Here is a 14,612-nt window from a genome sequence, read left to right on the forward strand (position 1 = left end):
TGATTAGATAGCTTTAGAATTGTTGCAGGAACAACAGAAATTCCAATGGAAATTACGTATGTGAACTAGACAGGAGTTAGGTCTGTGAACCAAGACCTACCTTTTTAAAGAACAAAATGCAGGCTGGAGAGAATTCAGTCACTAAAGCATAATAAGAATTTCTGCAAGTTTCAAAAAAGGAGGCAAAAAATGAGGTTTTTTTCTTTACTAAGTTTATATACCACTTACAGGCACGCACTGAGATTTTGGAGACCAAGTACAAGGGACCTGCTGAAAACAATAATCAAAACAAAAAGGGAAACTAGTGGCAATGTTAATCCAATTGGACTATCAAAGTGAACAGAGTGGTAATCTATGGTAAACAATGTCACATTCTTTTCAAAGTTCAAAATTTGTTAACAGGTAATTTTCTTTCAATGAATGTATGCATATTTTTATTTGGTAGTGGGGCATTTTAGGCAGATGTATTATCCTAACCAAAGTGGAAAAAAAAGTCACTCAATAGGACTCAAATATTTTAGCACAGCTTAGTAAGAAAAAAAAAAAATAGGTGAGCAACATTTTCTTCCTTACTGTTGACTTCTTACCAGTTCAGTATGAATATACTCAATGAAATAAGTAGATTTTTGAATAGCCCAATGATTTGTTTGGTCAAATCTTGCCTGGGTTTTAGAGATTTAAAACAGATGCACATTTCCCTTATCATATGCATTTGCTGTTTCAACAGAATGATTTGTATCCCAGATGTGGGAAATGCAATTTAAGAAAAGTAAATCTCAAGGTTGAAGAAGGAATATAATGATGAAAAAACATAATTGAAGCAAGGAAAGATAGAGTTCAGTATTTTGTTAGTTCGAGTAATTGAAAAAATCATTTATATATAAAGAGGAAGCCGGCAGATGGTGCTTTGGTGATTCTTTGTGTGGTGTGGCAGCATAGGATGAATGGCACACAATTAGGGCATAGTGTAAAATCACATTTTAATGAATAAGGAGTGAGAGAGAGTTGGCTTTGAACATAGGCCTGGATTCTCAATGTAAGTCAGGTGTCATTTCATCAAAACATACGCTTTTATCTATTTCATTGCTCAACCATTTGTTTGCAGTCTGTATTACTCATTTATTCACAGATATGCATTGAGTCTGTATGTTTGGCTGAGGATACAATAACTCTTCTTTCTAAACCTGTCACTCCTACCCTCTTTCCCTTTAAAGTAGAAGTCACCATCTGTCATGCCTTCAAACAGGCACGAGTGGCCTCTGCTTTGGGATCTGGCTTTTGGAGGATGCCACTTTGGTCCTCTTTTTGTCACAGTTCTCCCTAGGGAATGAGGAGTCGATGGGATCAAGGAGATAGGCCCACGGAGAAGCTTGGTCCGCTGAAAGCTTGTGTCCACTGAGAGACTATTCTCCCATCCCTTTACATGAAACTCTAGCTCAGGGTCAGTTTCATAAGTGTGCCACCTGTGCACTCACAAAGAGCCCTGTGCTCAGAAAGGCCCATGCTTTGAGTCTGACTAAACTCACACACATGTATGTCCACCATAACTCTGGTCATGGGGCATTGCAGATACTGTGGGCTAAAATAGTGAGAATAAGAAGCAGAGATACAGTGTATAGGAAATACTGCTCATGTGCATGTACATTGTCCCATCGAGCTTCACTTACAAAACACAAGTTCAAAGATAAAATTATTTAAAATGTCAACATGATAACAGCAGAGCTCCTCCAGTGATTCCAAGATGAACCTGTGATTCTTGGCTGAGTCAGGAAAGATTATTAGAAGCTTATATAAATGGTGGGATTTGTGGGGAGTGGGAAAGCCAGGGTGAGAAGATGGTATAATAAGAGAAGAGGTAGATTTGAGGGGAAAAAAGTCCTTAAATTTTGGGAGCCTCATTTATCTCATCTGTAAAGGATAGCAAGGAATATTTAGCCTGGAGGGTTATTGTAAGGATTAGAAAGATGATTCCAATACCGTGGCTGGTTCATAAGATGTGCTCTACAATACAGAATGTAGAGCTTTCACGTGTGCAGTTACTGATAATTTGCTTTTGGTGTGTATATTGTTTGGGATATAGAGGATCCATTCCCAGATCTCTGAGCATTTCTCCAGGGAGTCAAGGGCATGGCGAAGGGTTCCCTCACAGTGGTAGATGTGAAGCAGAAGCAAAATCATTCTCCCAAGGCTCAACAAGTCTCTGGCCACTTGTTTCCCAGTGACAAGTTTCTTTGTCATTAATAATCAGGCTCCACTCTTATCATTTTTCTACTTGTCAATTTCATTTCAAGCTACCTTCCTGCCTTAGCCCAATGCATTCCTCTAGATTCTTAAAACGAGGAAAGATACTATTTTCATCAGCATTTTTCAGTAGCCTGAAGGACTCTGTCACGCTTTCTTTAGGTTTGCAGTCATTGAATAGGACTTCAGGGTTTCAGAGGGCTCAGGAAATTGAGTTGATATGAACAAGCCTGAGAGCGTGGAGGCCATGGAACAATTTTTGCTAAATCTTTTGATACAAATCTGCTAGAATTCAGGGAGTGAATTGGACCAGCTGAAATGATTGGGATGGTGCAAATTCTTTGGTAGGTCAGCATGACTCCTAAATGGAGGAAGGAGAGCATAATGCTCACATGGTGCTTTATGCGCTGTGGTAAAGAATTGGGTTTAAAATTCTTTAAAAATCTTCCAGTCCGTTACAAACTGATATTTTTGTAGAAACACAATGCAGCTAAAATACTAAAAGCATAAGATAAAAAAGAAACAGACATAAAATTCAAGCTTGTTTTATTAGAGTCAATAGATATCAAATGACATTTCAATCAATGTAATCAGAACAAATATAAAAAATTACTGAAGCCATACATGTTTTTTTATGAAAATGTGCATAGATTGGGTTAATATTAATATACTCACTATTAGAACTTTTTACTATTTCACAGTCGTAACCACCAAACAAAAGTTGGATCAAGTAGAAATTGCCCATATTAAATTCCTATATACATTTTTGAACAAACATCATGTACAACAATATTTGAAGTTCTCCCCCCCCCAGACACAGTGTCTCTCTCTCTCTCTGTCACCTAGGCTGGAGCACAGTGGTGCGACCATAGCTCATTGCAGCCTTGACCTCTTATGCTTAAATGATCCTCCTGCCTCAGCCTTCTGAGTGGCTGGGACTACAGGCACATGCCACTGTGACCTGCTAATTTTTAAATATTTTGTAGAGATAATGTCTCACTATATTGCCCAGGCTAATATTGGACTCTGGGGCTTATGTAATCCTCCCACCTCTACCTCCGGAAGTGCTGGGATTACAGGCATGAACCACCACTCCTGGCCAATATTTGAAGTTTCTGATGTGGTAAATGGCTTTGCTTCTTGTTTGTTAACTACTCTAGATACACAGAGCATCTCGGCATAATGCATATCTAAAATATTTTAATATTTAGTTTTAATAACTCTCATGGTAGAGAAATCAATCTTACATAAGTGTGCTGACAGAAATGAAAGAAGAGATTTTCAGGCAATTTCAGCAAGGTCAGGATATTTGTTTATAACTTTTATTCAACAAGGACTAAGCAATGCTGTATTTTCAAAACTCCTACTCAACCTTTCATCAGTAGCCAGTTCTAACAATTAATCTTATAAAGTTATAATTGAACTTACATTATCTTTTGATGAAAAAGATGGATTACAAAGATCTACAAATTTCCTGTGTATGAATTTTCTTTTGAAGGAAAATAAAATCTAAAATATTCTGTTAAACGTGTGAGGTATTCAGAGAGAACTTTTTGCTGATATGTGATATTAAGATAATTACCTACATCAGTGATAATTGTTAAATTGTGGAACATGTCATAATAGTCTGTAAAACTCTGTTCTTTCAAGATTCTAACTTTGTTGTTGTCCTTAGATATTATCTGCCATTGAAAAATGTTGTATTACTTCCTTACATGGGCTAAGTACAGAGCTTAGATCATAAATACACTGAAAATATAGGACAAAATCCAGCTGACTGTCCAACTCAAATCTTTATAAGTTGGGTTAAACTAGTTTCTTATCTTGCAGAAACACTGACAATTTATTCCTTAGTTCAAACATTCTCAACAGAATTTTCCTCTTGATAATCATCATACTCAGCATGCAATATCATTGTTTATATTCAGTTTCTATATTATCACAAAATATAGAGAACAATCTGTAATGCATTAGCTTCTATGTAATTCTCAGATTTTACCATGTCTGTGTGCATAGTGGTTACTTCAGTTAATATGATTTTTGTAGCAAGATTTTCCTGATGAAGGAAAGAGCATTGATTGCCGTTTTGGGGACATCTTAATCTGAGGAACTATTCAGAATGTTTTCTTGCAATTGCAGCTGAGCCATCAGAACATTACTTCTCTATGAAATTTAAACATCAAACCATATTCATTGACAGACTCTTGTCTTCATAGTTTTATATAGTTAAATCCTGGTTGTGTTTGTCAACAATAGGGTTGAGAAAAGGAATTCTATCTAAATATTACCATTATATTGGAATTGTCCATATACTAAAAAATTACTATTAATTCTCTGTTAATGCTATCGAATTGCAGTGGAAAACTCTTTGCAAGCTTTATGTTTCCTATGAGTTGGTCATCCATAAGCTAGCCTGTTTGTGTCATTGGAAAGTGATATTTGAGCTGCCTTCTTTGCAACCAAGCTTACCCAGCATTTTTGAACAAACCTCTTTCTTGCTTCTTTCATTAATGTCTTGGCAATTGTGTGTGGATTTTTAGTCTTAACAAACTGAAGCGCTATTTTGTAAGAAGGCCTGCACAACACTAATGCTTCTATGAAACAAATTGAACATCTACTTCTGTTGGATTTTTATGTCAATACACTTTCTTTCAAGAATTTTTTGTTTGTTTGGTGAACTACTTTTAGTATGTAATTGCTGTTTACATTTTGATATATCTTACTGGTTCTTTTAGCTAGAAAATCTCTAGAAGCAATATACCCCATTTTAAGCACTTTACCATTAATTATGTCTACAAAGTTGGTCTCACTATTTGAAGAAACATACTTCTGAATAAAACTAGTATAAATTCATTTGGCTTCGTTGTTCAGGACTCACTTTGGTTACAGTCATTTAGTTTACTACTGCTGCTGTGGCATACTTGACAAAAAAAAAATCAAGTGAAGCTTATTTTGCCAAGTATCATTCAGGGTTAAAACAAATATTTTATAAAATTTGTTTCTTTAATTTAGTTATTATTAATCTCTAAAAATTAAAATGATTACATGCATCTGCATCCATCTGATCTTTGACAAACCTAACAAAAACAATGGGGAAAGAATTCCCTGATTAATAAATAGTGTTGGGAAAACTGGCTAACCATGTGCAGAAAGCTGAAACTGGACCCCTTCCTTACAGCTTACACTAAAATTAACTCCAGATGGAGTAAAGATTTAAACATAAAACCTAAATGTTCATCATCACTGGTCATTAGAGAAATGCAAATCAAAACCACATTGAGATACCATCTCATGCCAGTTAGAATGGTGATCATTTAAAAATATGGGGACAACAGATGCTGGAGAGGATGTGGAGAAATAGGCACACTTTTACACTGTTGGTGGGAGTGTAAATTAGTTCAACCATTGTGGAAGACAGTGTGGAGATTCCTCAAGGACCTAGAAATAGAAATTCCATTTGACCCAGCAATCCCATTACTAGGTATATACCCAAAGCATTACAAATCATTCTATTATGAAGACACATGCACACATATGTTCATTGTAGCACTGTTTACAATAGCAAAGACCTGGAACCAACCCAAATACCCATCGATGATAGACTGGACAAGGAAAATGTGCCACATAAACACCATGGAATACTATGCAGTCATAAAAAATGATGAGTTCATGTCCTTTGTAGAGACATGGATGATTCTGGAAGCCATCATTCTCAGCGAACTGACACAAGAACAAAAAAACACTGCATGTTTTCATTCATAGATGGGTGTTGAATGATGAGAACACATGGACACAGGGAGGAGAGCATCACACACTGAGATCTGTTGTAGGGGGTTAGGAGAGGGACAGCGGGGGTTGGGGAGGTTGGGGAGGGATAGCATGCGGAGAAATGTCAGATATAGGTGATGTGAGGATGGAGGTACATACACCTTGCCATGTATGTACCTATGCAACAATCCTGCATGATCTGCACATGCACCTCAGAACCTACAGTATGTTTAAAAAAAAAATCAATCTAAAAAACCCAAATTATTAAAAGAAATGCCTACATTTTCTCTGATTTTTATACACTTTGAGTTACAGTTGCCAAAGTAACCCTAAAACATGATATGTTGTAATGTGGTCTTTCTGCAGTGCTTGACTTGCGTGCAATGTGCACCACGTGCAACTCACCAGGCAAGTTTGACAACATCCAAACTAGTTCATGCCCTGTTCACTGAGACAAGTACATTGATTTACCCTTTCTTGAATATTGCAGTAATATCAAACTATTAAAAAGTTTCCAAACACTTTGTCTTGATTTAGCTTATCTGAACCTGTTGGTAACAAACAGTTCATGTAACAGCAATGGGCCAGGGACTACTCTTTAAAGGACAAGATTCAGAGTCTACAGAAATTTGATTTGAAAACCAAATTTTATTACTTGCCAGCTATGTGACCATGGGCAAAACTTAGTCTCTTTTTCTCAAAAATAAAGGCAATATTTTCCATCTGAAAGTTGTTGTGAAGATGCAATAATGCATTCACGCATTTGTTAAGCAAATATTTATCGAACCTCTACAATGTGCCGAAAGACTGTTCTAGGATCCTGAGTGACGTCAGTGAACAAAACAGATAATGACAAGAGAGAGACAGCTAATAATAATAAAGACAACAACAAAAGAAATAAGTGAATTATACAGTATGTTAAAAGGTGATAAGTGTTAAAGAAAAAGTACACAGTAATGTGTGCCAAGGGGAATCAAGAGTACTGGGGCAGGTCGGGTGTAATCTCGGCACTTTGGGAAGCTGAGGAAGGTGGATCATGAGGTCAGTTCAAGACCAGCCTGGCCAACATGGTGAAACACTGTCTCTACCAAAAGTACAAAAATCAGCTGGGCATGGTGGCGGGTGCCTGTAATTCCAGCTACTCCAGAGGTTGAGGCAGGAGAATCTCTTGAAACTGGAAGGTAGATGTTGCAGTGAGCCAAGATTGTGCCACTGCACTCCAGCCTAGACTTAAGATCAAAACTCTATCTCAAAAACAAACCAACAAAAAAAGTACTGGGGCAGGAGGAGAGGTGTAGATTGCAGTTACAGCAGAGTAATCCCGAAAAAAAAAAAATTGATTTGCTAATGGAAGCAAAGCCACAGTACAGAGCTCAGTGACTTAGTAAATGGTAGTCTTTATCATAATTAGTTCGTGATTGCTTAGTATTGCCAACAGGAAGCTAAAATGGGTTTATTTGGAGTCGCTTATGCAATTGAGTATGTGCACACATGCACAAATACACACACACATACACCTAGACATATAATGATGTGCCATAGAAATTTTATTTGGATTTTGCTGGTTCCCTCTAGTGCATACCTTCTATTTGCATTTTTGATCATTTAGGGGCCCAAATTTGTGAGAATTAGATTCATTTTAGGATAAAATAGGATGAAATGGGAAGCTCGCATTTTTTTTCCTGATTATCATAGAGAAACTTAGTCAAAAGACTAAGACCAGCATTTGATTCTACCTCAATTCTCTGTGCGTCTAACTCAACTATTTTTTCTCTTACTTTGTTAAAGTGTCACCGTCTCTTTTGATCCTGCGAGATGTATTATATTTGGCAGAAGCCATGGAAGAAAGTATATCAGAGAAGTGAAAACTGTTGTCAGCAAGTAACCTTCACAGTTTATGTTTGCTGAAGGTTCGACTGACCTTCACTATCTTTTCAAAAATAACTTACTTCTACAAAACAGTACACACAGCATGATAAAGCTTTCATTTAAAAAGATGTAGGTGTCTGCAGAAAAAACATGTTCATTTTAGAGTGAAGAGATCATGGATATTCTGATTTTTAAATAATCAGTATGTCCTTTCTTAACAATCTGAAACAGCCAGTAAATGTCTTTTTAAAAAGAAAATAACCTACTTTTACTCATACAAGGGCTCTTGCTCTTTTATGCTTTCATTTTCATTGTGGGAGAGGTGGAGGAGTGGAATTTATTGGTTTTGAAATTGTTTTGAGCATTTCTCTTTTGGATTTTATCTCTATATTCTCTGAAAAACTCTGTGAATGTAGTACTCAAACTGCTTCGCTGTTTTATTATTAGATCGTACTCCTCTAAACTTGGCCGGAAATCAAACACCAATCCAGATAAGAATCTCCACAATGTGCATTTTCAAAGCAAGTCAGAAGCTGCTTTGTTTTAACACTCAAAGAAAGCTTTTGTATTTTCAATTTCAAGTGCTCTGCAGTAAACCAACAGTCTATATAGATTATACAGAGGGTCATGTGTTGATTTGAGGCAGTTTCTGGGGGAAAAAATCACTACAGAGGAACAGCAAGTGTTTAAACAATGAACTGACAGCTGCCTGCCCGTTAGACCCCTCCACAGGGCCAACTCCTGCTCTTTTCAATTTCACTGTGATCTGTAGATACAGCTCTTGATGGCTGAGCTGGTGGTGATGGGCTAAGTTCCAATAACACCTGCACTTATCAGAGCAGTACTTTTATCAGAGGGCTCTTAAATGAAGTCCTTTACAAAGAAGAGAAACAGTGCCAGCTAGGAAAGTGAGAAAAAGAAAATATATACCCACTTCAAGTTCCGTATTGCCCATTTAAGTACTTGTAGAATTAGAAGTAAAATCTTGAAACTCTTGATTCATACTGTATTCTCGTGGCCATTCTCAGGGATATCGGGATTCATCTTTAACTCAAGTTTAAATAATGAAACCTCATAGTTTGCTAAAGTAAATACTAACATAATGATCGGTGTGCTGCTTTTAAAATTACCTTTCTAGTGATATGCTTAAAGAAACAAGAGGAAGGAATATTTTCTTCAGCTTCTGATTCAGGCAATTACAATCTTTTAAATTTTCTCTGTACTGGAGTCCAGTGTTCATAATCATCAGCCTTGCAAACGGGAATTTGGTTTAGGATTTCTCAGGAGGAGAGTAAAAAATCCTAGATGAAGACATGCCTTTGATTCTTTTAATTAAGGTCTTTCCTCACCTTTGATTTGATTCTCTGCTGAATCACTTCTTTCCTTGAGGCCCTTACGATGTCTGTACTGGGGATCTCTGGTTTAAATTTTCAGTTGATGTTGATACTTTGGGGTAAATATCCAATTGAGCTTCTCCACCTGAGTGTGGGCCCACTGCTTGCCTTGAGTACATCTCAAATTCGCCAGATCCTGATTGTTTACTCCACTCTTGACCCCATTATTCTCCCATATCTCTGATTCTTAATAACTGCACCTCTGCTTTTCTAGACATAGCTTCAACCTGCAGCTGTCTGTACCTAGGGTGAAGCTAGCTAGGTTATAGCTCTCCCACTGACTGAGAAGTTAGTTCCACTGAATGATTATTTCAATTTACTTTTCAAAAATCAGTTGTGCTAGTTCTTCCATTCAATGGATTGACTTGTCTTGGTAATTACTGAGCGAATTTTTAAAAAACGTTAAGGTTTAAGGATACATGTGAAGGTTTGTTACATAGGTGAACTCCTATCACGGGAGTTTGTTGTACAGGTTATTTCATCAACCACTATTAAGCCCAGTACCCAGTAGTTACCTTTTCTGCTTATCTCTCTCCTCCCACCCTCCACCCTCAAGTAGCATGTTGTTCCCTTCTTTGTGTTCATGAGTCCTCATAATGTAGCTCCCACTTATAAGTGAGAATATGCAGAATTTGGTTTTCTGTTTCTGTGTTAGTTTGCTAAGGAAAATAATCACAGCTCCATCCATGTTCCCACAGAAGATAGGATCTTGCTCTTTTTCATGGCTGCATAGTATTCCATGGTTTATATGTGCCACATTTTCTTTATCCAGTCTGGCATTGATGGGCACTTAGGTTGATTCCATGTCTTTACTATTGTGACCAGTGCTGTAATGAACATTCGCATGCATGTGTCTTTGTGAGAGAATGATGTATATTCCTCCGAGTATATATCCAGTAATGGAATTGCATGGTCAAATGGTAGTTCTGCTTTTAGCTCTTTGAGGAATCCCCATACTGCTTTCCACAACGGTTGAACATATTTACACTGCTAACAATGGTGTTTAAATGTTCCCTTCTCTCTGCAACCTCACCAGCATCTGTTGTGAGATGATATCTCATTGTGGTTTTGATTTTACTGGGCAAATTTTTGACTGCCTTAAATGATAAAGTCAAAACAGAAAATTGGTCATGTCTCAAGTAGCATTCTTTTTTTTAAAGACTTTTTTTTTCCCCTGCAAGAATACTGAGTACTTTTGGTAGGTGTAGGAAATAAGTGATTTTTAATTTCATGGTTAAGAGTTTGAAACCAAAGACAAAAGGGGCCATCTCATTTGATCAGACCAAAGTAGAGAATAGTGTACAGTACTTTAATATGAACAGCAAAGAAGGCTTAAAGTTGCTGCCATGAGGACTCTGTCTAAAACTCTCCATCTAAAATCCAGCTCACATAGTCTAGCCCTTTTAGTAGTTATCAGCATTTGGACTTCTCTTCCTCAGCACAAGTGTAAACACTTTGAGATCAGCCATGTTCCACTGCTTTGTGTACCTTTCACAATACCTGGCACCAAAGTCGTCAGTGTCCAGTAAGTTTCCAACAATCACTGAATTGAGTTGAATTCATAGTTAACTTGAAGGAAAAGGCTTAGATTGAAAAATACAGATTCGTGGATTTTTAAGGTGGTAAATATTTATGCAACACAGGAATGAAGAAGGATGTAAATAATACCTTAGGAGAAATGCCTCGAAAGAACCTCAGGGGAGCCTTTCACCACTCAAAATAGATTGATGTCACATCACCTTGACTATGGAAAAAGAGAATCCGAATAGGTTTACTATTTAAATAACTACTTACAAAGTTAAAGCCGCTACTAAATACATCGAGCATAACATTTTTACCGAAATGTCATAAAGTATTGGATGGTGAAATAACAGTAAAAAATTCATTAGAATTGCTTAAACCATCCGGAATGAGATGAACTGTGGAGCAATTTTATCTGGATGTGGAGGCATCCTGACTCCTCTGTATCACACAGAAACAGTCAAGCCAATGAGATAAATGCAAACAGTGTGAAATATACTATGTATCATCAGAATATAGAGTAACACAAATTATAAAAATACGCTGAACAAAGTCTGAAGTACTACTGCTGTCAAAACGCTGACATAGATTTTACTCACTTCTTGATCTAAATTGGAAAATCAAAAAAGATCAGATTGAACACAGGTCTTTATGATATACTATAATTAAAGACAATATAAGGCTGGAACTACAATGCATAATGGAATGTCTAGAAGGATGGAATTTGCTGATTCTTGGATGGAGGGATGAGCTCCCATTATCAAAACGCACTGTATTCCACAACTCGGTGATTTATGACTCATGTTGCCATTCGCAGATCATTGTCACATCACTCAGACGAAGAAATCTGAAGCTTTGTAAAGAATAATAAGGAAAAGGAAAGACCTAAACTCACACAATTATGTGCAAATCAAGAAAAGGAAAACTAATTTGCTAACAAATGGCATTCAGCATCACTTAAAAAAAATGCAATCTCAAAGCAGCAGCTCTTCCCTGTGGTTATATATAAAAGCAGAGTTGTATAAAATTTTTCAGAGATTAGGTTTCATAGAGAAATATATTTATAGAGAAAACAGAGACGCCAAAATGGAGCCAGAGAGCTCTAGTCTGGAATCTCTGCTGCTTTTGTCAGATGACTGCACCATCAATTAACACACGATGTCGGGAGTCCACAAACTGGCTCATGGGCAAAATCCAACCCCACCACCTGTTTTTGTACCACCGCTCAAGGGCTAAGAATGGTTGTGACATTCGTAGATTGTTGCAAAATATTTTTTAAAAGAATGGTATTTAGTGGCATATGAAAATTATATAAAATTCCAAATTCAGTGTCTATAAATAAGATTTTATACCTAGCCATGCCCATGAATTCCAGATTATCTGTGGCTGGCTTCCCCTGCTACAATGGCAGAGGTCAGTAGTTGTGAGAGACCATGTGTCCTGCAAAGCCTAAAATGTTTATTAGCTGGCCTTTTATGGAAGAAGTTTAGCAACCCCTATATTATATGATTAATGACATATTTATACACAGAAAGAGGACATGAAATGTGTTTAGACATAGGCTGGGACTCCATGCAACTTTATATCTGAAGAAAAAAAATTCTGTGCAGATATGCAGACATAATTATCTCTAAACATGTACATATGAAGCACCTACAGATGATCTGTAATGGCATTTAATACATTTTATGGATGCATTTGACAGAAGGGTGAGTTCCCGTATCACCTGGAGAGCTACTTATGAGAGGAGATTCGCATTTGAAACAGATCCCTGGTGGCTTTCCTCTGTCCTCTTTATGACTCAGGAATAGATGAGTTGTATTTGAGCCTATTTCATAAAATTCTAGAACCACTCAGTAGGAAGGAAGACCAAGGTTAGGTCTTTTCAAATTTAAATATATTGAAAGTCACCAATACCAATGAGAACCAAATTATTCTTAGAAACTTGCTGTATTAAAAAACAGTTGCAGCTTCCTTGGCATCAGCTCACTCCTATCCCCTAAAATGCGTGCGTGTTAGTTATAATAGGTTGTATGTTTTCTGAATACTTGAGAACTTGACCAGAGAGAAAATAAGGCACTCACAACAAAATATATTGTTAAATTTCCTGGTTATGGCTTTCTTATTTTAGACAGCTCAGGAATAAATACAATCCTGACCTTTAAACAGCCACACAATGATGTGTGAAAAATATGCAATACGAAGGCCCAGAACTAGTCAGGGGCAAGGACAGCTCCTGGAACTTCCCTGTCAGTTGAGAGTTCTTTGTACTCCACAGCTTCTAGGGTCGTCTGACATTTGCATTAACATACCCGGCCAACCATTATATTTCTAATTTAGCCTGCTACTGTCTTATAGCATGCTGATTTGCTAAATAAAATTTGTAGTGTGCTATTGCAGAGAAAGTCACTGCCCACAATCGGGCTTTGAGTAAAACTTTCTTCTAAAATGTTTTTAATAGAGAAACAAATGCATTTTTAAAAATTCTACTTGTTGTATGCATGAATGATCCTGAGAATAAAAACAGCTAGTGCATGGATGCAATATATACATCAGTGGGTAATATAGAAAAGTAACTATTTTGGTTGGAATGTATCCTGCTGGAATATTGCAGCAGCTCTGTGGGAGCCAATAACTTAAGAGGCAGATGAGTTTGTGTCCTTCATAGGGACATGGATGAATCTGGAAACCATCATTCTCAGCAAACTGACACAAGAACAGAAAACCAAAGACCGCACATTCTCACTCATAGGTGGATGTTGAACAATGAGAACACGTGGACACAGGGAGGGGAGCATCACACACTGGGGTCAGTTGTGGGGGGCTAGGGCAGGGACAGCGGGGGATGGGGAGGGACAGCGGGGGATGGGGAGGGACAGCGGGGGATGGGGAGGGATAGCGGAGGGTGGGGAGGGATAACGTGGGGAGAAATATCAGATATAGGTGATGGGGGATGAAGGCAGCAAACCACCTTGCCAGGTCTGTATCTATACAACAATCCTGCATGATCTGCACATGTAGCCCAGAGCCTAAAGTAAAATTTTAAAAAAGCAGAGAAATAAGGAAGAGAAGCCTTGCATCTTGTTCATGGAATGAGGAAGGAAGTTTATGCCTGCAGGGCTCTGGACAAACTGCTCCTAGAGAGCATTTCTTCCGTCCCAGAGCATAGTTAATTGCAAAAAAGGCCACAAATTCCTTCCATCTCTGTATGTGTGCCCTCTGCAATAGAACTTTGCTACTCCTCCCATCAAGAGGTAGAAATGTCTCTCTCCTAAGTGACCTCCTTTTGTAACAGCAGGCAAGGACTTCAACTTTTTTTTTTTTACTTTTGTTTTTCTCTGTGAATTTTGTTAACAAAAGTTTGGTTTCTATACTGCACTAATATGCTATTTACTCTCAGTTAATATGTATGGGTTTTGATTTTTTTTTTTTTTGATGGGGTAAAGGAATAAAGGATTAAAGAAAACAACTATTTAAAATGTCACAATTGCGAGGCACTGTGGCTCATGCCAGCACTTTGGGAAGCCAGTCCCAGCACTTCGGGAGGCTGAGGTGGGTGGACCACTTGAGGTCAGGAGTTTGAGACCAGCCTGGCCAACACAGTGCAACCCCGTCTCTACTAAAAATACAAAAATTAGGCGCGTGTGGTGGTGCATGCCTGTAATTCCAGCTACTTGGTAGGCTGAGGTGGGAGGATCGCTTGAACCTGGGAGGCAGAAGCTGCAGAGTGAGCCCAGATCACAACACTGCACGCCGGCCTTGGCGACAGAGTGACTCCAACTCAAAGAAAAAAAGTCACAATTTAGCTCATGGCTTAAG

Source organism: Saimiri boliviensis, chromosome X (assembly GCF_048565385.1).
Source record: "Saimiri boliviensis isolate mSaiBol1 chromosome X, mSaiBol1.pri, whole genome shotgun sequence".
NCBI lineage: Eukaryota > Metazoa > Chordata > Mammalia > Primates > Cebidae > Saimiri > Saimiri boliviensis.